This window comes from Anarhichas minor, unplaced genomic scaffold (assembly GCF_050575085.1).
Source record: "Anarhichas minor isolate MPS153535 unplaced genomic scaffold, ASM5057508v1 ptg000087l, whole genome shotgun sequence".
In the NCBI taxonomy this organism is placed as follows: Eukaryota; Metazoa; Chordata; class Actinopteri; order Perciformes; family Anarhichadidae; genus Anarhichas; species Anarhichas minor.
This window is the reverse complement of record NW_027466533.1, coordinates 21748-46240: the sequence shown is the minus strand read 5'-3', so window position 1 is coordinate 46240 and position 24493 is coordinate 21748. Positions and strand designations below refer to the sequence as shown.

Genomic DNA, 24493 nt, shown 5'->3' with positions numbered 1-24493 from the left:
GTAACAGAATTAGCAACACAGTGGAAACCGACTGTCAGGGTGAACCGCTGCTGCTGGAGGGAAGCGAGGGTCATCTCTGGGACACAAGTCATTTCCCTCCATTCTGGCAAGGCAGTGCGTCCTGATGCACCTGTATAATGAGCTCTCACCTTGTTACGGGGGTTGTTTCTCCACAGACATCCTCTATTTTTTTTCTTCTGCTCTTGATAGTTAGTGGAGGAGGCGCGGCAGAATCCCCCAGACCAGAGAGCAGTCGGTGAGCATTCTCAAATTGATTGCTAAATTAGCAGCGTACGCTTGTGCCCTTAGAGACTTGGCCGCACGCTCCTCTGTTGTATTGCTCAGTCACGAGACACAAGTGAGAGAAAAACACTAGGTGAGTCACAGCAACTCGCAGCCACATATATATATATATATATATGTGTATATATATATTAGTGCTGGGCAACGATTAAAATATTTAATCGCATGGATTTTTTGCGATTAATCACGATTAATCTCATTGTTATGGCAAAGTTCAATAATGAATTCAAAAGTAGTGTATTGTGCACTTTTATTTTAAAAGTACTGCTATATGAACAAAAGGGCAATAACATTTGGTTTACAAACACTTTAAACACATCAGGTTATTTTTAACAGCAGTATTCCCTTTACACAGTAGCGATCATATTTCTTATATCATATGTATATTTTCCCTTTAACTCACGAGATGCAGCATGTTTTATACTTTAATGTGAATATAATTCATACTTTGTTGGCATCTTATTCTGAAAACTGGATGTTCGTCTGAAGAAACCGGATGTTGTCTCACGTTAATCTTTCCGCTAACTTTCTCCTTCGCTCGCTCTTGACCTGTGCCGTTTGAATGCGTTTACCGTGAATTTCAGCATATAGGTGCACTCAGTGTCTGCTGACAGCTGGTGCACGTTGTAACGCCGTGTATTCCGTGTACTCCCACACGCTGCATCAACGTAGTCTGCTGAAGACTTCCTCCACGGACTTTCAAAATAAAATAAAAAATGCGTTAACGCGCTATAAAATAATTGTCGGCGTCAATTAATGAATGCGTTAACGCGATAATAACGCGTTAACTTGCCCAGCACTAATATATATATATATATATATATAGATATATATATATAGATATAGATATATAGATATAGATATATATAGATATAGATATATATATATATAGATATATAGATATATATATATATATAGATATAGATATATAGATATATATATATATATATCTATATATAGGAGTTTCAATTTCAGTGGAATATTGTTTGATTTTAGGCTTGTATTAAAGAGTAAACTAAATGATATGACTGTACTGTGATAAAACACATCAGTGCTGGTGGTGATGAGGACATTTCCTACAAAGTTTAACAAAACCTGCATTTAATGGTTAAAAATGGCTCAAAACGCCATCAACTGTTTGAAATCAGCTCTAATCTTGCGAGACCAATTCTGAGAAAGATTCGACCGTTTGGGACTAATCTTCGCCATGAAGTAAATACATTTGAACCGGACTATGGCTGTCGCGGTAAAGGAATTAAGGAATAAAGGAAAGGAGTTTCCCTGCGGTGATAATGTTTAGCGCAACAGCACAATATGTGGCGTTAGTGCCGTTTTTTGTTTGCAAATTACTCCATTTAATTTAGTGCTGTATAAATCTGCTTTATTCTCAGGCTTATATTAGGTATATTGTTGCTCTTTAAATGACAAAGATGACAGTTTTAAAACGACTTCATTGTTGAATGCAGAACACATAAGGACAATGAGACGCAGCATTTTTGTTTCAGCTGAGCCTCCATGGTTGCGTCTGGTTGCTGTGATACGGTACACCCGTAGAAGTAAGAATGCCGGCACACGGTGGAACTCAGGTTTTTGTCAGCCCTATTCTGAACTTGGCTTTCCCATTGAAAGCCATACAGGCACAGTTACGTGATATGTAAATTAAAGCAAACTTTTGGGAAGGTGACTCCTGTGCAAGAGATCCTTGTGGCAGCTCAGACAGGTGTAGAGCACCTTGGTGGGTGTCTTGAATACAGATAATGGACACACACACACGAAATAGACACACTCATATCCACAGGACATTGGAGGATGCGGTAGATGCAGAGGTTGTTTTTTTTACAACTAAGTTGCCCATATGCCCAAGAGGATACCATATGGTCCGCAACACACACCTTTCCTTTAAGCTACAAGCCAGCGCTTTTCAGTGTGGACCTGCTCTGCTAGAACGTAAGGTATGGGCTTAAATAATCGTAATTTGTTTGAGTAGGATTGTGAAGTTTTACAGTTTTGGAGGTTATATATGTAGCCCACCTACTCAATTCAAATTTAGTTCAGGATCTTGAGATTATACTCCTGTTGCATGGGAGGTGAATTGGAGAGGGTCTACGAAAATATAGAATTTAGGAATGTGCCTACAATATCAATTTTAATGAATATACTCTGTCTAATGTGCAGAGAGGCCTGGTTAGCTTAATACAGCTATACTGTTCTACGAGTTCAAACTCCCATGCATTCCTATGTAGCCCTGGCATACATTACTTCCACAAATGGATATTTAACAGTCAACATTTATTTTAACATCAACATTGTGACCCACAGAAACATACAATATAACACAATAATACCAAGGAGGTGATAGTCCGTGTGACAGTACGTTGGCGCGCTTGTTGGAGCTCAGTTGAAATCCTGAAGGAACAGTTGTGGTGTAACTACTCACTGTTCCTCGGTTACTCCGACTTGATTTCTTAACCTTTCAAACAGGCTAGTGCTTTGAAATCCTCTTCTGCTCCGTCAGTTGAAGTCACGAGCAGAAAACTACCATGAAAAGCAGCACACTTAATTCCTCTTCAGAGCCGCACCGTTACTCCACGAACATCCGCGTTGGGCCCTTAGCAGACTGTCCTGTCCGCCTTCTCGTCTCCCCGAAAAGAAAACCTCACTACAGTTAGAGCTTCCTGATAAACACTTCTATACTATCTTTTCAGTTCTCTACTATGTATTCACATTGTCCAGTGTCCTTGTTTCTGACGTTAAAAACAACAGTGCACCATCTCATTCCTCTCCGCTCTCCCTGTTTCTTTCTTCCCGCCTCCCGGTCCTTCGTCCCGCCCCCTTGAGAACCCGGTAGGTTACCCCAGAGTCTCATCAGATTCTTCTGATTGGCTGGCAACACATTTGACACCTGACCAACCAATACTATAAGGACAGGAGAGGTTCAAGGGCAACTCGAACTGTTGGACACATAAGTACTTTTCCAAACTATGAACACAAATGCAAAAGTACTGTTTTATAGACATTAAAAAAAAGATGTAAACAAATTAGCAGGGCGCTACACTCTCCCCCCCACCAAAAAATGGTCATGCCCTCATGACATTTACAAAACACATTTTTAAACAGTTTACAAACATTCCCTTTAACCTATCCACTTGTAAAAAGTGCTTTTGTATCTCTTAATGGGAGATAAGGACAAACAATCTTTCTTGTCGTCAACCTTAACTAGGGTGGCACTATGTATACTGACTGCTACTGAGGTCGGGCTCCCTAGCATGTCGTAGGTTAGTCTGGTTGGTACCCTTCTTAGTCTTTGAGGTCGTGTTGTCTCGTCTGAGCTTTCTGTCACACTGTCTTGTCTCTCCGTTGTCTCATTTATCATCGGTGTCTCAGTGTCTGTCTCAGCTTCAACGATTCTGTCAGCAGCCTTGTCTTGAACTGGGGGTTCCTCCTCATTCTCTACAGGTTCTGCTACAGGTTCCTGAGCTGTGGTCTCTTCCATTTGTGAGTGACTTGGGAAGACAGCTAAATCCAAATCCAGACAGAAAGGCTCAGAGTGTTCATTGCTCTGAGGTTTGGGTTTCTGTGACTCTCGTGGTGGATTATAGTCAAACCATACACCCATTTCATCCTCTTCTGAGTCAGATGCAGACTCCATTCTGTCATCATGCTCAGGAGCCAGTAAAGAAAAGAGATCACGGTTCTCATTTGTCTTTGCCTTAAGCCTTTTACTGACTCTCCTTTTAGGTTTGTGTGTCTCTTCCTTCTTTTTAGGTTGTAACTGCACTTCCAGTCCGATAGGCAAAATGTGATTGCGGTGCAATACCTTTTCAGGGCCCTGTCCACTTTCTGGTTTTAATTTGAACACTGGCAAACCAGGCAGTTGAATGTCCACAATGTAAGGCGCAGCCTTCCAACGATCAGCAAGCTTGTTCTTCCCTTGTAGTCCGAGGTTCCGGATCAAAACCCTGTCCCCAGAGACTAATGGACAGAAACGAACTCTCTGATCATAGCGTTGCTTGTTCCATTCATTCTTCTTCTCTGCTATACTCTCAGCCAACTGATAGGCAGCTTGGAGATCACGTTTCATGTTTTTAACATACCTCAGATAGGATTTGATGGAGGTACCATCACTTGAGACTCCAAATTTCACATCTACAGGCAGTCTGGCTTCTCGCCCAAACATTAGGAAGTATGGAGTATGGCCTGTCGACTCATTCAGCGTGCAATTGTACGCATGGACAAGGTGGCTGATGTGTTTACTCCACTTGCTTTTGTCTGGCGTTTCAAGGGTTCCGAGCATATCCAGAAGAGTTCTGTTGAACCGCTCAGGCTGTGGATCTCCCTGAGGGTGGTAGGGTGTCGTTCTGGATTTCTTTATGCCAAGCATGCTCAACAGTTCATGGATGAGGCGACTTTCGAAATCTCTGCCCTGATCTGAGTGCACTCTCCGGGGCAGACCATAGTGGACAAAGTACTGTTCCCACAGAACTTTGGCGACTGTTAATGCCTTTTGATCTTTAGTTGCAAAAGCTTGAGCATATCGTGTATAATGATCCGTAACAACAAGCATATTGCAAATGTTCCTGGAGTCAGGTTCAATCGTCAGAAAATCTATACAGACAAGATCCATCGGTCCATCACTTTCAAGGTGCGACAACTCAGCAGCTCTCTTGGGCAGTGTCTTTCTCTGAATACACCTGGGACAGCTTTTACAGTACTTTTCAATTTGTACTTTCATGCGAGGCCAATAAAACCTCTCTTATAAGGCCATAGGTCTTGTCAAACCCGAGGTGGCCCGACTTGTCATGCAAGGACTGAAGTACAGTCTCTCTGAACTCTTGAGGAAGCAACAGTTGTTGGCGACTTGGTTTGTTTGGTGGCGTACTCAGTCTGTACAATACAGTCTTTGACCTTTAGTTTTTCCCACTGTTTAAGCAACAATGACACATCAGGATGCTTGTCTTTGCCTGCACGTTCAACACGGTTCTGTATAACAGCATGCCACACTTCACCAATGCAGGGGTCTTCCTGCTGAGAATGTGATATATCTGCAGAATTCATTTCAGGGAGCTGTTGCTCACTCAAGAAAGACAGATTGCAATAGGCACGGGGTACAGCATGTTTGGAAGAGCCCAAAAGGTCAACAGCTCTGCGGTGGCAGTAGCGACGGGGTCTGAATTCCACCATATGACAGACAGCTTGGACAGTAGCGGCTGGCATGGCTTTCTCCTCCTCATGAGAAACATCTCGACTTGCATGAGGGCGCCGAGACAATGCGTCCGCATCAATGTTCTGCTTTCCAGGGCGATACTTTAGGCTAAAGTCATAGGTTGAAAGTTCCGCCAACCACCGATGACCTGTTGCATCCAACTTAGCTGTAGTTAGGACATAGGTTAATGGGTTGTTATCTGTGTGTACCTCAAACTTGACTCCATAGAGGTAATCCTGCAGCTTGTTGGTGACAGCCCACTTTAAAGCCAAAAATTCCAGCTTATGTGTGGGATAGTTTTTTTCTGCTGGGGACAGGCTTCTGCTGACAAAAGCAACTGGGCGCAATCCCTCTCCTTGGTCCTGATACAGAACACCTCCCAAACCTTCTCGGCTTGCGTCTACATGCAGGACATAGGGCAGTTCTGGGCTGGCGAATACCAAAACAGGTGTCTCTGTAAGACTTCTCTTTAAAGTCTCAAAAGCCTTTTCGCAGTCTTCATCCCACCTAGGTCCAAATGGCTCTTTGGAGTGGTACCAGTCTTTGGTTTCCGTGTCTGGTTTTGGTGTCTTTCTTTCTTTTATCTTTGCCTTTTTCCCTTGCCTTCCAGCTACAATGCAGCCCTGCAGTAACTGGTTGAGTGGGTGGCAAACTCTGGAGAAATCTTTGACAAATCGCCTGTAATATCCACAGAAACCAAGGAAAGAGCGAAGAGCAGTGATGTTCTCTGGGCGTGGCCAAGACTTCACAGCTTTGATCTTGGACGGGTCTGTAGCAATACCATCCCTAGACACAATGTGACCAAGGTAGGTTACAGAAGGGCAGCAGAACTTACATTTATCTAAAGATAACTTTAGTCCTTCCTCCTTTAATCTGTCCAGTACTTTGAGAAGGCGCTGCTCATGTTCCTCCAATGTTTTCCCAAAAACGATTACATCGTCCAGGTAAACCAAAACTTCCAGTAAGTTCATATCTCCAACAGTCTTCTCCATGACTCGCTGAAATGTGGCCGGTGCTCCACAAATCCCTTGTGGCATCCGCTCAAACTGATAGAATCCTGCTGGGCAGATAAATGCTGTCTTTTCTTTGTCAGCAGGACTTAACGGGATCTGATAGTATCCACTTCTGAGGTCAAGCACACTGAACCACTGGCTACCACTGAGGCAAGACAGAGCATCCTCCACACGCGGGACTGTGTATTGATCAGGAATTGTCCTCCTGTTTAACAACCTGTAATCCACGCACATGCGTATGGTTCCGTTTTTCTTGCGAACCACAACTATTGGGGAAGCATAGGGGCTTCTGGAGTCTGAAATTATCCCAGCCTCTTTGAGATCATTGAGATGTTTCCTCACATCTTCCAAATCACTTAGTGGTAATCGTCGGGAACGTTCTCGGAATGGTCTCTCATCCGTCACACGAATGCTGTGTTGTGCACTCTTTGCACAACCAACATCAAACTCACTGCAGGAAAAAACTTCCTTTCTCTCCATCATTTGCTGACACAATCTCTCCTTCCACTCAGGAGGCACTGGAGACTCACCAAAGTCAAAAGAGGAGGGGGAAAGTTTAGATGTAGACAGCCTTGGCTCTTTCTTTTCAGGGACTGTATTTATCACATCCACCGGAAAGAGGTGTGCAATTTGCATTCCACGTCTCAATGTCACATGATGATCAGACATATTTCTCAGAGTGACTGTGATGCGACGACAATGGACCACATTTGGCTTTTCAACGACAGGCATCACCAGAAGCTCTTCTGGGAAACAACCCTCCTCTGGACGGTCAATAAGAACAGCTTGACCAGGGCTACTTCCAGGAAATTTTGGAATGCCAGTGACTATTGCAACCCCACCAGGTGGCAAAGTGAAAGGCTTCTCTCGCGTGAACCAGACTGTCCCTCTATTTGTCTTTGCTGTGTCAACGGGGGTTTCCTGAAACTTCTCATAAGCTTCTTTTATAACTGGATGAACAGAGCGGGCATGAAGGAAATTATCTCCTCCATGGGTTTGACAGGAACTGAAGAGTCTCCTAACTATAGAGGTGTTTGTACCAACCAAAATAGAAGCCTCACCTTTCATGGCCGGATCTGGACACACAAGCACAAGTGTTTCTATGGTCTCAGCTACTCCAACTACATCTTCATTGAACTCAAGTTTCAAGCACACATAGCCGTCATATGGATAGTCATCCACACTGAGGCCCCAAATCTCTAAACAGTCAATAGGGGTCAAAGGCAGGTGCTTTAGATACCTGTCATAGAAGGAGCGATACAGTAGAGTAACTTGAGATCCGCTATCAAGTAATGCTTTGGCGTAAATGCCCTCAACTTGTACAGAGACAATAGAGCTAGGTCCAACTAAACCCTCTGGCAGATTAGCCTTTCCTTCCTGTAGCATGTCACACTTTGTGGAACGTATCTTCTCCGGAGCATCAGGTCGTTCCCTTACTGAGCCCCTGGGAAGTTTCCCGCTGGCTGTCTTGTTTTCAGGAGACGCTGGTTCACTTTTCGGAGGTTCTCTGGGTTTTCACACTCTCGCCGGAAGTGACCATCTTCCCCACACCTATAGCAAAAGACATCATCACGGTATTGGGGTTTGGGAGATCTCTCCTTTCCACGTGCATATGCGTTTCCATTTGGTTTCTGGTGGTGGCTTTGAGCTACATGTTGTGTTGCACTTTCTGACGCAGCAACAGAGGCAGAAAGCAGGCGTGCAACATCATTCTTAAGCCCTTGAAATTCTTTCCTGAGACTCTCTATTGCAGGATCACTGTCTGGTGTGACAGACACCGGTGCCGGTCCTGATGCTGGTTGAACTGGTACAACAGAGGCTGTAGAACATTCCACGCGGCTACCAACAGCCACAGTCTTTACACTTAATCTTTCAAGGAGCATCTCCTCTTCTTCTCTTACATCACGAAGCAGCTCAGTGAAGCTCGGAGGAGGCTTCAGTTTGTAAGTCAATCTTATGCGTAGGGCAGCGAGGTCATTGGACAGAGCGCCTCTTGCAACTTGTTCGATGCGTACTTGGTTCATGTCAGCCACTTCCATTCCACCCTTACGATAGACTCCATGCAATAGCTTGTCTAGTCTGAGTAAGTATGCCGATAGTTTCTCGCCTCCTTGCTGGAATGTGTGGCGGAACTTCACCATGAGGTCAGCAGCACTGTCTGTGGTTCCAAAAGCTGTCTCTAGGGCCTGAAGATAGTCTTTCGCAGTGGCATAAGGATTAGTGACTCTGAACCCCCTAACAATATCTGCGGCTGGCCCTTTAAGACTCTCAGCTACTCTCTGTTTCTTTATGACATCGGAACACTGCCACTCACCTAGCATGTGGGTGGTTTGTTCTGCCCAGGAGTCATACTCTTCTTCTCCAAGAGGGGTGGGTTTGACACCAGAGAACAAACAAAGTTTGCGATAGCCTGGACCGTCTGCAGGTGTGACTTGGCATTTTTCAACTAGTGAGGAGATGGCATTAACAAGCTGGGTGTTCAGATCTAGGGCGGTTGCTTGAGCAGAAGTAGGGCTAAGCAAGCCTGTGACATCAGCTATAGTCTTCCCTTCATTCGCTAGGAACGATAGTAGCTTGGACTGGAAACCTTCAATTTAACACAATAATACCAAGGAGGTGATAGTCCGTGTGACAGTACGTTGGCGCGCTTGTTGGAGCTCAGTTGAAATCCTGAAGGAACAGTTGTGGTGTAACTACTCACTGTTCCTCGGTTACTCCGACTTGATTTCTTAACCTTTCAAACAGGCTAGTGCTTTGAAATCCTCTTTTGCTCCGTCAGTTGAAGTCACGAGCAGAAAACTACCATGAAAAGCAGCACACTTAATTCCTCTTCAGAGCCGCACCGTTACTCCACGAACATCCGCGTTGGGCCCTTAGCAGACTGTCCTGTCCGCCTTCTCGTCTCCCCGAAAAGAAAACCTCACTACAGTTAGAGCTTCCTGATAAACACTTCTATACTATCTTTTCAGTTCTCTACTATGTATTCACATTGTCCAGTGTCCGTGTTTCTGACGTTAAAAACAACAGTGCACCATCTCATTCCTCTCCGCTCTCCCTGTTTCTTTCTTCCCGCCTCCCGGTCCTTCGTCCCGCCCCCTTGAGAACCCGGTAGGTTACCCCAGAGTCTCATCAGATTCTTCTGATTGGCTGGCAACACATTTGACACCTGACCAACCAATACTATAAGGACAGGAGAGGTTCAAGGGCAACTCGAACTGTTGGACACATAAGTACTTTTCCAAACTATGAACACAAATGCAAAAGTACTGTTTTATAGACATTAAAAAAAAGATGTAAACAAATTAGCAGGGCGCTACATATAAGGTAACACTCCATTGCTCATGTATGTTACCTGCATTAAATGTGCTACTGGTGCCTGAAAGTATCTTTTGCTCTTTTTTAGTTTTTTGAGTGGCTGGTTGGTTGGGCAGTGCGAGACAAATAACTTGATTTTAATTAATCTAGAACCATGCAAGTCAGGTTCACTTGTTATTTTTTATTTTTTTCCGTCCTTGTGCCAGCAACAGTGGAACCACTAATATGATTGGACGGCGGGGGCAGCGTCTGCTCCCTCTCCCCACACTTCTGTGAAGGTTGTGGCCGTTTACTGGCGCTCTGTTTTGGGGCTGGTTGGAGGCGGGCTGCTCGGGGCAGGGGCAGGAGGGCCACGAGGGTTTTTCCTTCTCATGCAGCGGTGGTCCGTGATGTCCCACCGACCGCCTGCAGGGACTCTTGGCCTTGTTTCCTCTTTCGTCGCTGCTTTCCGGTTGAATGTGCGGCATCTGCTCAAAAAAAAAGTCATACGTCTGCTCCTTTTCAAGAAATCATGCAGACAAATGCACCCTGTGCGTGACAACAAAAGCCGTGTAAATCATTTTAAAAAAGCCTTATTTCACTCCAGTTAAAAGCAGGTTGTCCGTATTGAGTGGGTACAGAGTAGTTAGGCCAATTAATGCCACTATGAGATAAGCAGCATGGGCCGATACCTGCGCTCAAAAGGCCAATTAACAGAAAAATGTCTGCAGGCATATCTGCAGACAGCCTTCTCAGCATGGCTGCCATGGAAAGAAGTTAGCCAACACCAGGAAGGCTAAATTAACAATCTTTATTTTTTTTTTATTAATGTACATTTAGAAATGTTTGTTCTCTCTCAGAAACAAAGAGATTCGGCTATTTGTTTGCAAATGCTCTTTTTAAGTGTGCTAAAACAAAAATGTATTCATAATTCATGAGGTTTACTTTGTTCATTTACTGGACATTGCACATTTATTTGGCATACTTAAGGAATGAATCCAGTAATCTCCGTTTTTTCTAATGTTTAAATTATTTAAATGTTATGGTGGTATTAACATAGACCTTGTCCATAGACCTGATACTGAATGAGCTAGTCCAGAATACTTAAAAATATATATATATATATATATATAATATATATATATATATATTATATATATATATATATTATATATATAATATATATATTATATATATAATATATATATATATATATATATATTATATAAATATATATATATATAAATATATATATATATATATATTATATATATATATATCTCACACGTGTATTAATGATCTACATTTTGTCTTGCAGGCGCGGCGTGTGATGTTTTTACACTTCAAATGATCGGCAAATAAAAGAGCTTTCCCCTCGACTACTCGGTGGAACGGTGAGTTCAGACACGGCGATGTCTCAGACATTTAGATGAAACTCATACACACTGTGACGAACGGGTGCAACAGTGGGAGCATGATCGACGGAGAGAAGCACGATCAGAGAACTAGGCTACTTTTTAGTTTTGTCAAAAGTTGGTGGTCTAGGCTGCGCTTTTATCATGGCTGTAATCCGCCACTAAAACAGAGTAGAAGAAGAAGTAGAGGTTTCCAACCGGGAACAAAACAAGTCACCTTCTCCGATATACGAGAGAAAAATGGAGAGAGGTCTTCAGGAATTTAGTGTTGGCCGTGTTTCATGCTGTCTTGAGACGAAGACATTATGAATATATATATATGTGGGAATGCGCTGACGGCACTATACGTCAGAATTAATATGGCGTTTCCAGATCGCATTCATCTCACCCACTCTTTTCCTACTCAAAAGCAAAAAAACCACCTCAAGCAAGCGTCAAAACATTTTTGTGCAATGGTGGAAGTTTTTTTGCGAATTTCACCATCAGCAGCTTTTCTAATGCAATGCTTCAAAATGCGCAGAAAAATATACGTGAACGTAAACGCGGCTATCCTTGCAGATATGCCATTGGTATCTCACATGCAAAACAAACTCCGTGTTGTGCCCGAGCTGCGGAGGACTAGACTACACGTCTCGTTCAACCCTGGAGTTACTCCAGTGACATGATGAGCCAAATGAGGCGTATGGTTACCAATCCCACAGAAGTGAAGAGGGGCTCATATTCAGCACCAGACAAAGCTCATAAACAATGGTGTAACTTATCCATGCACCTGAAGGCAACGCGCCTCACCCCTGGTGTTCACCTAGAAGAGAAGCTTTCGCTCCCTTTTCTCCTTCCTACGTCGTCTGAAGACTTTGACGAGCACAATTCATATCTGTGCTCCCAGTGTGGCTATTTTTAGATCGGCTCAAATATCAGGGGATCCTGGACTCCTCAGTCTCTTTTTTGTCTCTCTTTGCCCGTCTCCTCCACTTACCCCCGTTCGATTGCGTCTCAAAACCCCTTGTGTGCTCTGTTGTGTACAGATGATTAATTATAGGGCATGGAGATACATCTACGTATAGTGCGTACAGTAATGTATGTATGTATGTATGCATGCGTGTCCCTTTTGTCCTTTTCGTGTTGTGATGACTCACTCACTCACTTGAAGATGAAGATAGGTTTACTCATCACTGGGAGTACTACTTGGCCTGTGGAAATGATTGTATAATATCCTCTGTCTCTGAAGGAGCTTTCTCAAGTCTGATAAAAAAAATGGCCGCGATGATGTCATCAGGTTGAACTCTGCTTCGGCTTGAGATTTTAAAAATGTCAACTTGGAGTTTGAGACATGGGTGTTCATCATATAGGCAGGGTAGACGCTATAGAGTTTCATTGTGGGAAGTGTAGGATAGTTCTATCTTGAGCTAGGGACTAAAAGTCAGGATGTTTTGACCTCTTCCTCCTCAATTTTGACCATCCTTTAATCATTTTAGCACTCGCTACATTTTTTAGTTCTACATTTTTACGTAGCGTTGAGCAGTTATTGTTCAGTTCAGTTAATGTTTTTGAGAGCCGGGGACGGCTCAGACAGACACCTGTGGCGTTATTAACAAGAAGAGACATTTATCGTCCCTTCTTGCGCTCCTCTTAAATGGTCTCCGTTTTCCCGCTGTGTGCCGGGGGGAAGGAACTGTCGGGTAGAGAAGGAGGGCCGCCTTGAGATGATCCTGATCACCGCGGGTCGCTACGTGGGGGGGGGCTGTGTGCCCGGTGGCGCTCAGGTAGCGGCACCATGCTGTGTTTGTTGGGACTCTCTCTCAGGGTAAAGGTGGAGAAAAAGTAGAGATGTTTGCTTACATCATCGACCTGCAAACAGCCCCTTCACGTGCGGAGGCGTGAGCCAAACCTGCTGTTGATTTCCATTGGCTGTTAATCTGCATTTTTAGCCGATGTCCTGTTCTGTCCGTGTGCGCTGACATTTGCAAGCGTGGTTTTTCTTTTTCTTTGGCAGCGGCGTGGTTTGAAAAGCAACACGTGGCGTCCTGCCCTCTTGCGTCCACCTCCCTTCAGTTACTCTAATGAATATTTAGTGCAGTGTTTTGCGAGGTAGCCAGCGCTCATCCGGCCGCAGTGTGTTGCTGCTGGCGGCAGAGTGAGACGGACTTTGGACGAGCTTGTGGCACCCAAGTAGTATTTAAAATATATATAAATGCAAAGACATGGCAGATTTCTTTACCACATTTTCGATTTGAGAGGATTTTGCAATAGTGCATTTATTCATATGTGGACCAGCTGTGAAAGTCTGTACAGGAAGACCGTGAAACCCTCTTCAGTTGCTATAATACTTCTGAACATTCAGAGCATCCGCTTTCTAAACCCCCTGTACAAGCTGTTGGTGATGTGCACCATTTTTCTTGGCGTCACTGCAGCAGGTCACATTGATGTCTATGATGCTTAGGTGATACAGTGTCAGGTAGTGCTGGGCGGTATGACCAAAAATGTGTATCAAGGTATCTTTTTCATTCCGTGACTGTTTTTATATAGGTTTATAGTGGCTTACTCTACTGTCAGGAGTACATAGAATATAAAACATGTTAATGTCATGTATAAAGGCTTTGCTTACTATAGGGTGTCCTCGTTTGTTCGTATAATGTTGGGATAGTTTGGCTGAAGTACTTTCGCCCCGGTAAGACATACCTTGAATCCAGTGTTTTAATCATTGCTCTGAGCCCGTCTTCCTCGACTGTCTGTAGCAGGACCATGTTCTTGCAGAGCTGGATCGTTATTGCGTTCGTAATGTTGCTCCACTGCTTGCTTTTCTTGTCATGCAGTGCCTCGAGCAAATGCCTCTTCAAGCGATGTGTGACGCTTTGGTTTCACTGTTTCACTCGCGTTAACATTACCGGTTGACGACCGAAATCACACTCTTGGTATTCCAACTAGTGTTTTCTGCTGAGGCGATGGAGAAAGTTGCTCGTGTTACCACCAGCGGCAACAGCAGTGGCTCGACAAACTTTGCAATATATAGTCTTTTGGACGTCAGACTTTTTAAAACCAAAACACTTCCAAACAGCAGACACAGCTCCTCTCTTGGGCACAGACTCTGTCGGTGCATATCCGGTCTGTCTTTGTTCATCCTGCATCGGTCCTTTCTGTTCTTTAATGTAGCGTTACTGTAGCAACGGAGCCTCTCCCAGCTGTTAACAGATTGTTGTGCTAGCTGGCTAGCTAGCGAGCTGTACCCAGCATGTCGTTCGGCGGTGTAATTTTATAAATGTACAATTATTAGTGTTACAAATAGTTTGTGTCACAAACTATGGTGTCGTGGTTGCCCTGACTGTAGCCTTCTTAGCAGCGAACAATCTATTTTGCTGCCTGTTGAAGAGTGACAGCAGTTGTTTTCGGCTATGCACCGGTATGACGGTGTGTGAAAAATTGATATCGTACGCGAAATTAAAACCGGTATACCGCCCAGTACTACTGTCAGGTCCCGATGCTGGTGGTGATGATGATGATGATGATGGGAGCTTCGCTTTTTTTTTTTTTTTTTTTTTTCTTCCTCGTGTTGCTGCTACAAGGGCCTCGGATGATTTAATCTTCATACCACCAGGAAGTAGGCCAGCAATATTTCATCAGTGTCATGAGCACGTTTTTTTTTTTTTTGTGTGTGTGTGCATCTAAGCAGCGGTCCAATGAAATGGGAGCTGCTGGAAAGGGTGACCTTCGGTCCCACAGCCAGGACTAATGCATCAGGGTTGTGTGTTGCGGTGTCACGGAAAACTGAGCTGGGTTATGTATAAAGCTGAGAGAAGGTCTGCTACTGTATGTTCCCTGGACAAGACGAGATTAGAGTTTATCTCTCCCTGTCTGAGGACATCGACACACACACAGACACACACAGATCGGCGCACTATATTTACTGCGTGTGTGGCTACACACAGTGTGAACCTGTGACCAAGGTTTTATCCTCAATCAGCAGCAACCGGGGGGGCTTTCGCTGAAGTTTTCCATCTCTCGCTTTAGTTGGAGCATTTCAAGCTGGGACATTTTAAAATTCTGCACCAGTGAAATCCTCAGCTTTTATTTTTAATGCCCAGGCTAACCCCTCTGGACAATAATGTGGAGGTTTTTTGTTGGAGTTTTGATTCCAAACCTGCCGGACTGACCTACATTAGTGAAGTGTTATTAAAACGGCTCTCCAGGTTGCTCAGGATTATGTTGCTGGAGCATTTAATGAGCTTGTTAGGTTTTTAAGAACAAAGGATGAAGGAGCTTGCAGGCCGCAGGTACTCTTCTGCTGCGAGCTTCTTACTGCGCACGCGCATCAGAAGAATGAGCTGGACCCGGTCCAAAATTAAAACAATATTTAATGTACTACACAAAGTTCACTTACAAACTGAATTAACTATCAATAGTAATGTTCTCGAGAGCAGAGACCACATGCACGCACCTCACTCACAGGTCTGGCCAGTCCAGGTTCTGAAAAACGAGAGCGGAAGTGGTCTGAGGAATGCTCTCTGGAACGTTGTCTTTTATATCCCCTGACAGTCGGAAAGTGTCCGATACTGTCCTAAAACATGTGAATGACCCTCCGTGGCGATTAGTGATTGGCTTCATTTGAATTCTGCCCCCTCCCATTATCGATACCTTAGCAAAACATCTTGGCTCCTCGCAAAACATCTTGGACTCCTCCTCTCTGTCCTGCTGGTCAGCTTGGCATTTGACCGTCCCACTGGTCCCATCCTCCATCGATGAGGTCGCCTCCATTTGCTGCTGCATGTCTGACACCTCACTCAGAATCCCTATCTGACCCTCAAGACTATTCTTAGTGTTTTAATACCTACAGTGACTATACTTCTATGATTTAATACATTCAATGTGTTGAGATACTGTAACATATAATATCCTCTATAAGTAAGAATATTGTAAACCTTTAATACATTCCATATGGAAACATATTGTGACTAACATATTTATTATTGTGACACTTCTACTCACCACTAGGGGTGTTATTAAATCCTACTAATAATGCATTTAATACTGAAATTCTCCACAAGCTCCAGCCCCTCCTTCAATGTTTGAAATAATTTAATCATTTCCAAACGATATCGCCCTCCGTATCCTAATTTCTTATTCTTAAATATTTGCCAATTAATGAGAACCTGCAATCAATGTCCCACACCAGAGGTTTTCAAGGTTGGACAAAATCGAGTCTGTTTGTTTACATTGTGGCCAACTGGCCCCATTAAAGTATGCTGAAGTAGCTGTTAGCAGTTCTTCTTAGCAATGGATGGACAACTAGGTGGGACGCAGACGTTCTAGAGTTATAGGGAACGTTTTTTTTTTCTATGATTTCTAAGCAGATTCATAGACTTTTATTTGTGGTGGACATTTGGAGATAAAGGTTTTATTGATCAAAGAAATATAGGTTTTCATGTTCAGATGTGACTGAGTTACGACTCCTGCAGCTCTCTCCTTGTAGTTTATAATACCTCTGTCCCACACCAGGTGCTCTGACCCCTCTGGCGTTGACCAAATGTAACAGATGGTCATGCGTTTTTCCAAAATTACAAACAGAAAGCAACTCAAAATTTCCCCAGGAGTCCAAGCATCACCCGATAAGGTTTTGAAAAAAAGTGGGAGACATTTTTTTTTTTTTTTTACATTTTGGGCTAACGCCCTCACTCAGAGCAGCTTGTGAGCCCTGCATTAGTAGAGATTGAGCTATGCCATCAGCAGAAATCCAGGAAAACAAACGCTCCAGGTTCAAACGGGACATGAATTCCCTTAATTTGGCCTCTGTTCAAAAGTTCCTTCCAACATCCATCCTCTTTTCCCATGAAGCCTTTTCCCTCGAATGTTGCTTTTGGAAAGCTGTTGACTCTTTTTTTTTTTCTTTTTGAGTTCAGTCATGTAGTCTAATGTGAATCAACATCAGCCCCCTCCCTACAATATCTTAAAATAGAGATTGCGTTATGTTTTAACAGAATTATGTTACTGTACTTTGGCGTCTCTCTTCAGATGCTCCGACACCATATGTTCCGTGTGAGCCAGTAGCCAGAGTGCTGCAGCAACACTGATGAGCATGTATTTCTCTGAGAAGAATCCATCTGGAGAGTACCTGTGTTCTTTCACACTCTGCACCCACACTCCGTTGATCTGTTTCTCACCATCTCTCTTTTTTTAACCCTCGCTCGCTGCCGTACAAATAGCGCATCGTACGTGCACGCTGGTTGTCCGTCCACTCGTGCCTGTGACCGTACGGGACCCGGGTGGATCCGGTACCACGTTTGCTTTGGAACCTGGGACCGGAAGCAGCGGCCAGATGTGAAAACAATGTAGACGTCCAGGCGAAGCCGCGACAAGAGGCTGCCGTCACTGATAGCGTAGGTCCGACCCGGGCGAGCAAGTCTGCTCACTGTCTCCGTGACATCTGTTTTACACTGTACAAACGACAGATGGGACTCGGTGCGTCTGGACCGGTGATTAAACTTCATGCATACTACAACAATGGCAGGGCTGTGTTTACGTCTCTCTACTGGAACATGGTTTCCTGTGTACTTTTACAGGATGAATGATGACCCCCGTTATTTGGTGCTGACATGTTGTGTACATAGCATGAGTATGATTATACACTTGTGGCATTTTCAGTATGTGACCTGACTGATGCTGGAGTTCGGAGGCCCTCACCAATGCCAATATTTAAGCAGCTAACATAAACGCAGCACGGGTTATATAACGAGTTTGGAGGGCGGTGTTTTTTTAATCATCTTTTTCAAAACCACAACTGCAGTAAAAAATAAATTGCACGGCAAAAGCGCAAGCAATTGATTGAGTAGTGTGTTTATTTTGGTTTATTTTGAGCAAACCCGGCTAACTAGCTTACCGCAGTCGTAATGCACTTACAGGATTGAAGAGGGTTTAAGGAGCTACCGCTACACTGAGGGCATTTCATTCCACACGCGAGGGGAAAATAAGAGAATATGAAACAGAATTTGGTTGCACTCTCATTAGCAAAGAGCGCTTTATGCAACAGTCAGCTAGCAGCTTTCGCTTTTTAGCCAAAGCAATGACAAACGTTGCAGGCAGCAGCGTGGCTGTTTGTCGGGTTTTTGTACTCTGAGGTAAAAGAAGCATCACTCTGTACCACCGTTGTACAACTGGGAGAGGACTACGTGTTTCTGTCGATACTTAATCGACATATAGGCAAGTAAATGTATATAATCGGATATAATTAAGGACCCTGATCTGGATTGAGGCCAGAAAAGCTGATCCAGACATCCCGGATATGTAGTCTATATCCTACACAAAACGTAAAAAAACAAACTAAGAGCTACTGGAGAAGCTTGTGTTGCACCAAGAGTAAAATACAAACTTAGGACAGCAACTCTTTGTCTGATTCAGTCATTTTTTCTTATCTTTTACATCAACCCTTGCATTATTAGCGATGTGTAGTAATCGTAGTTTTATAGTTATTACTCTTTGGGTCTCCAGGTAAACAAGCAGCAAAGGTAAGAATATAATATGACGAAAATATGCTGAAAATGCCTGAAATCTGGTCTATTATTTGATTCATATGAATATTATTTTATGAAACATTGAAACCTACATAGTTTTAGTCTCTGTGATACTGCAGGTGGCCAACCATTCCTCGTAGGTTGCTATCACTTCTAAAAATAAACACATTTGTTGAATTAATAAAAGCAATTTAGTCACCACAATGGCCCGCAGACAACAGAGATAGCTGTACTTGCGCACATGCTTGTACCTCGCCCCGCTAATCAGCCACCATGTCGAATCAAATTGTTTTGGTCCAAACCAATTTTCTTTACAACCCCACCGCTGTCGCTGCCATTACTGAAGCCCCCTTACAGCCTAGCAGGAGAGAAAGGCTGTGATTTGATCTCCCTCACCTTGATCAGATTACACACTGGAATTAGTATAATTACAGCTGTCGCTGATTAATGGGCAACTAAGTTATAATTATCACTCTGGGTAAGGTGTGTGTGTGTGTGTGTGCGCTGAATGGCAATTCAGAAGAAGTAGTTGAATTGGTTTGAAAGTGGAATTGGCTCAGGCCTAAGAAAATAATCAAACTACTCCAATCATTAAAATTGTCAATGTGTGTGAACATCAGAGGAAGCAGACTGGTGTACACAGCAGAGTGAAAGAGCTTCAACACACGGAAACTGTATTAATTGATGAACTTTATTCAAATGACACACAGGAGAGTGTAAGTCACATTGACATTTTGGCCTAAGCTTTCATCAATGTGCAATAACGTCATTGTTAATCTTAATAACCTCTGAGGCCTTCCTACTTAATCAATCATCCTCCATTAAAATGTAGCTGTGCACAGCATGGGTATAGCACTGCATGTAATACCATAATTTAACTCATATGATTTATTTATTGAGCACATTTAATACCCAACGGTATTAAAGGATAACTTCGGTATTTTTAAAATAGGATGTGTTTGTGTCTGTTATTGTGTCTATCCAAGTCTCACACAAGGTGAAGTCTCGCGAGAGGGTTATCAGCTAAATATTCAGCCATGACATTGAATATTGTTTAGATAACACTTAAGTTACGCTCTCATGTACTCCCAACACAACAAACTCTTCCCGGCACTCCTCTCTTCAACTCTCACTCACGTTTACGTCATTGTCTTCCGGCTATAAGTCACCTCTCGCGAGACTTTAGAACGAGACTTCCCAGTGAGGAAGACTTGATTAGGTGCAATAAAAAACGGAACGGATCAAGTGAAGGGTAAAGAAAAACATTTTATTTCTTTGCTGGATTCCTTTTCACAATGTTGTCAGACACAAAAACATTTTTTCAGCCAGTCATGTCCACTCATGCACTTTTAGTGGACGTCCATTGACGCTGCACAAGTTCATCGAAGGATTATGTTGCAGCCCATTGAGTGGCTGAAGGTTACAGCGCTCTCGTTCAATACTTAACCAATTTCAAAAATTCTCAAAGCACATAGAAGGAAGACTCTGGGATACCTTTAGGAAATCTGAGATTTTTTGGGGCGGAGAAAATAGTCCAACCAGCTAGAAATAGAAGTAGGAACATGTTGTTTATTATGTCACCTCTGGGTATGACTCTTGTGATTACTGCTATGTTTCTACCGTGAAAGACAACTAACTCAGGTATTGTAGAAATTATCTGTGCAGCTACAGCATAGCAAGTGACAGAGCAAGGTTACTGTGTCTTCTGCATCATTTCAATTAATGATTTTAGAAATCCCTCCCATAGAAGCAATAATATTGATAAATACTTCATAATAATATTAACAACCACAATATGAATTGTAAATGTACACGATTACACAGATTCTAAAGCAGTAGTATACTGCAGTTAGAGAAATGTACACCTAAAAAAGACTATTTGACTGTACTGACAATATATTTTCATATTATATTCTGTCTTTGTAAATTAGACATACAAAAAATGGTTCGTGATTTGAGCATTTACTGTTTGGGCTTTGTATGTACTAACTTGGATGTGGTTAAACATGAGCGTAATTCACCGCATGGATAAGTAAAGATACCCCGCACTCGTCCTTCAATATTTCACTGTTTTCCCAAATGTCTGCATCATTGTCGGTTGTTGGATGGATTCAGGGCTTGTCAGTGGAGTTTGCCGACACGCTCATGTTCGTAGCAGTTTGTGGATGATTGATTCTTAGATGGCAATGGGAACGTGTTTTTTTTTTTTTTTTCTCTCCCCGTTGTCGCTTGCCACCGTCTGCATGCAAATCTTCCACAGTGTCGTCAAGATTTGCTGGCTGTCACTTGTCATTTGCTGCAAAACCTACTTTGCTGCCAAATGGCAGCGGTTGCGTTCACACGAGTGACCAACTTGTTTGCATCTTCTTATCCGTCTCTTAATTTGAAGAGGAGCGGTCATGTGATGGTACTAATAATTCAATACCCAGTTATACCCTATTACAGATTTACACTCCAGCCCTAGTCATGCAGTTACAGTGCAGAGCAGCATGGCCAGTGTTTTACCACCCAATAACCAGTGGAATATCAATTCTGTCCTTAGATTCGGGCCTTGAGAAATTTTGCAGCCGCGGATGATGACATATTCTGAGATTTCCACTTTAACTGAATCACTGAGCAAACCCCTGCCTCACTGAGGGAGCAGTTGATACCAACAAGATGGATAGTATGTAGCTGCTCTCAGAGCAGCGGAGGAAGGGAGCGATAAGAGATTGAGCTGCAGGATTTCAAATATTAATAGAGATGGAGTTTATATCAGACATTGTGCATGCATGAGCTATTTGTGTGCACTCCAGGTTTTCAACAAGCTAAGCACCCCCTCCCTCCCCAAAGCAAACGTCTTAGTCAGTGACCAAGGGTAGCCAAGCGGAATGAAGGAGCGGGCAAATGGACAGCGTGACTTTAATAGATTACGTACCTGCTACAGCTACCCCGCTGGCTGAGCTATTGTGCTAAACCCTACTTTATCTCAGAGACAGGGCCGAGACAGAGTGGTTATTTACCATTCCAAAAACGGTCTCAAATTTAACATGATCTATGGACCCTTTTACGGTCGAAGACATGATTGCATCACAATGTTTGGGGGAGGCAAAACAAGGGACAGACTAGAGGCAAACACAAATCACCTCAGACTTTAGCCCTCTGCTAATATCCTCAGCCGGCATGGCCGCTGCACCACAGCAGGCTAAATTATTAGAGAGAGATGTTACTATAAGGTTAAACTATTAGAAAGATATGAGATGGCCAGCTGTTGGCCTTATTTTCTGTAGCCAGTGCAGCATGAAAGCACGGGTTAGCTTGCTAATGGATGGCTCGCTACTTAGCTAGCTTGCTAATTCCGCCGTGCTTTCATGCTACGCTGGTTACAGAAAATTATCCGAACAAAGGTGTCATTTATCTGCTGATAGCAATGTGCTTTGCTACGCTGTAATAAGATTGTGTGGATGAAGTATTGAGTTTTTTTCTAATTGTTGGGGAAAAATCTAAATGACAAATTATTATGCATTTAATAATTAGTGAATGTTATACATTTGACGTAAGCTCATGTCCTCTAAGTGTTTAGAGCTGTGTCCTCAAATGGTTTTGTGTGAACTTTCTGTAACACCAGTCTCAGCAAATGTTTAGTCTGTTAAGAAGCAGTTGACGGCCGAAAGAACACTTCAAGCTGTTTACCCTAAATAAGCCATAATAAACCCGTAGAGGCGTCAATACTTACGCCCGGCTGATTTGCGACCATGACTTCCTGACCTTTGTACTAGAACGAATTGTTAAAGCGATGTTCCAGATACTCTACGTAGACGCCTGTGTGAAACGCAATTCATGTGTTATCCTTTGTGACGTAAATGACCCTGTGCCAGCCCATTGCATGTGTTTACTTAGTATAAATATCAGAGGCTCAGAGTCAGAACTTCGAGCAGCCTTGATGCATATTCTGTATGTGAATCAACTCTGTCTCCTTCTTGCAAGAATAAATGTCCTGTGATTAATGATTTTTACATCGGCTCGAGTGAATTTTTCGAACACTAATTTAGCTGGCTAGTTAGCTATCTAGCTAGCTTGCTAATTCAACCATGTCCCTCTTCCCCACTCCTTGTTGCTAGGAGAGCAGGCTTTTTCAGAGAATTATTGTTCCACCTTCGCTCCAGCCAAAAACATACGTCAGCAGAAAAGTGGTCTAGACGGTCTTTATTGTTGCTTAATATTGTAAATATAAGATAATCATTTCTGTTCCACCAATACTGCAACTGCAATTGTATTCTGTAAATTATGTGAATTCATGATTTGTTTAATTGTGCGATTAAAAATTGAAAATTTCAATATAAAAACTATTACAAAAATGTATGTTTTAAAGGTCTGATGGACTGAAAGCAGAACTTTGTTTCCTCTAGCAAGATATAATAAATTAATTCAAGCTAACAAAATGTATATGCACTGAAATGTTAAAACACACTAATAACAGAACTTAAGCCTCATATCGGAGCCCATAACTCCCTAACTTTTCAGTCTTTTATTCAACACATTATTATTAGATGCAGCATGTTTCATATTATGTCATAATGTTTAACTTCTTAATACGAATGCTTAACTGCTCCATGGAATCAGCTCCAGACAATGTTTTTTTTAGCTTAAGCATAGAGCTTTTGACAATTACATGATAATGGTAAAGTGTAAAATGTAGTCCAGCAGCACAATTATAGAAGAATAAAAAAAAATCAGTTACACCTATCTAACATCTATCTAAAAATTGCCAACATTAGCCACCATAATGTAAGCTACTGGTCACACTATGTAGTGAAGCGAGAAAGGATGTATTTTATTTTATAAGAATAAGAATGCGTTAAGCCATCTTTCAAAAACGACATAGTCTTGCTTTAAGACTAACTACATTGATGCCTAGAATATTATCTTTTTAAGGCAGTGGTTTTAGGCCTTTAAAATTAATACAAAATGAAAATGCTTTTTTAATTATTTTTCAGATTTAGCCACCTTACATTTGATTGGCAGGGGAAACCCCGACCTAACAGCACAGCAGATTGCTCTCCATATGCTATGTTGAAGCACCACACCATTCACTGTCCCTCATTGTCATTCTCTCCTGTGCTGTTTCTCTCACACTACCTGCTGCACTGCTGCTAGTGTCGGCAAACATCATTTCCAATGCAATTGATTTGGTGTGGTGAATATTTTATTGGTGAGCAAGCAAGCTAAAATGCCCATTTTTGTTGCATGTTATGCTTGAGATGGCTAAAGGTAAATTCAAGGAAAACCTTTCTAAAAATTCTGCAGTCATGTCTAAAAGAATAAATAAGTTGTTTTATAGGTAGTGTAAGTTAATTATTTCAGTTTGGAGTGCAGAAAGAGTAGCTCAGTGGTAACTAAAGCTCTGGTTTTCACAATCGGCTAACTTAATTAAAGCACCACGTGCACACTGATATATTATGTTCTTCTCTAACAATGATCAGTGGGGTTGTGGTGACAAAAAATTTGGGCATCGTCATTTCAGCACACACACACATGTTGACGGCGTGACCGTGTTGCTGTTAAGCTTCCTGCTGTTCATCCATTCTGCCATAGCGGCGTGTCTTCAAGCCTGCGAGGTTTGCCGGTAAAATTAGCACAGCAAATTAGCACTGAGGAGTCACTCATTATCAGCTTGCTATATGTTGGCAGGAGGCGGTTTGTTGTGGGCTGCTTTGCCTGTTCGGGCCTTCTATTTACGGGGGAAAGCAAACGCTGAAAACAAAGCAAATGCATACGCCTGGAATT

The 24493-nt window shown here is 42.8% G+C and overlaps 1 long non-coding RNA gene across 2 annotated transcripts in view; it reads left to right on the top strand.

Moving 5' to 3' along the window:
* The window catches only part of LOC142938568 (uncharacterized), a 63641-nt gene extending 40919 nt beyond the window's left edge, over positions 1-22722 (top strand). For both annotated transcript variants that reach the window (XR_012949663.1, XR_012949662.1), the window contains one exon: positions 11132-22722. This is a non-coding gene — a long non-coding RNA (uncharacterized LOC142938568). The remainder of the gene's footprint in view (positions 1-11131) is intronic.
* Positions 22723-24493: the final 1771 nt, after the last annotated feature.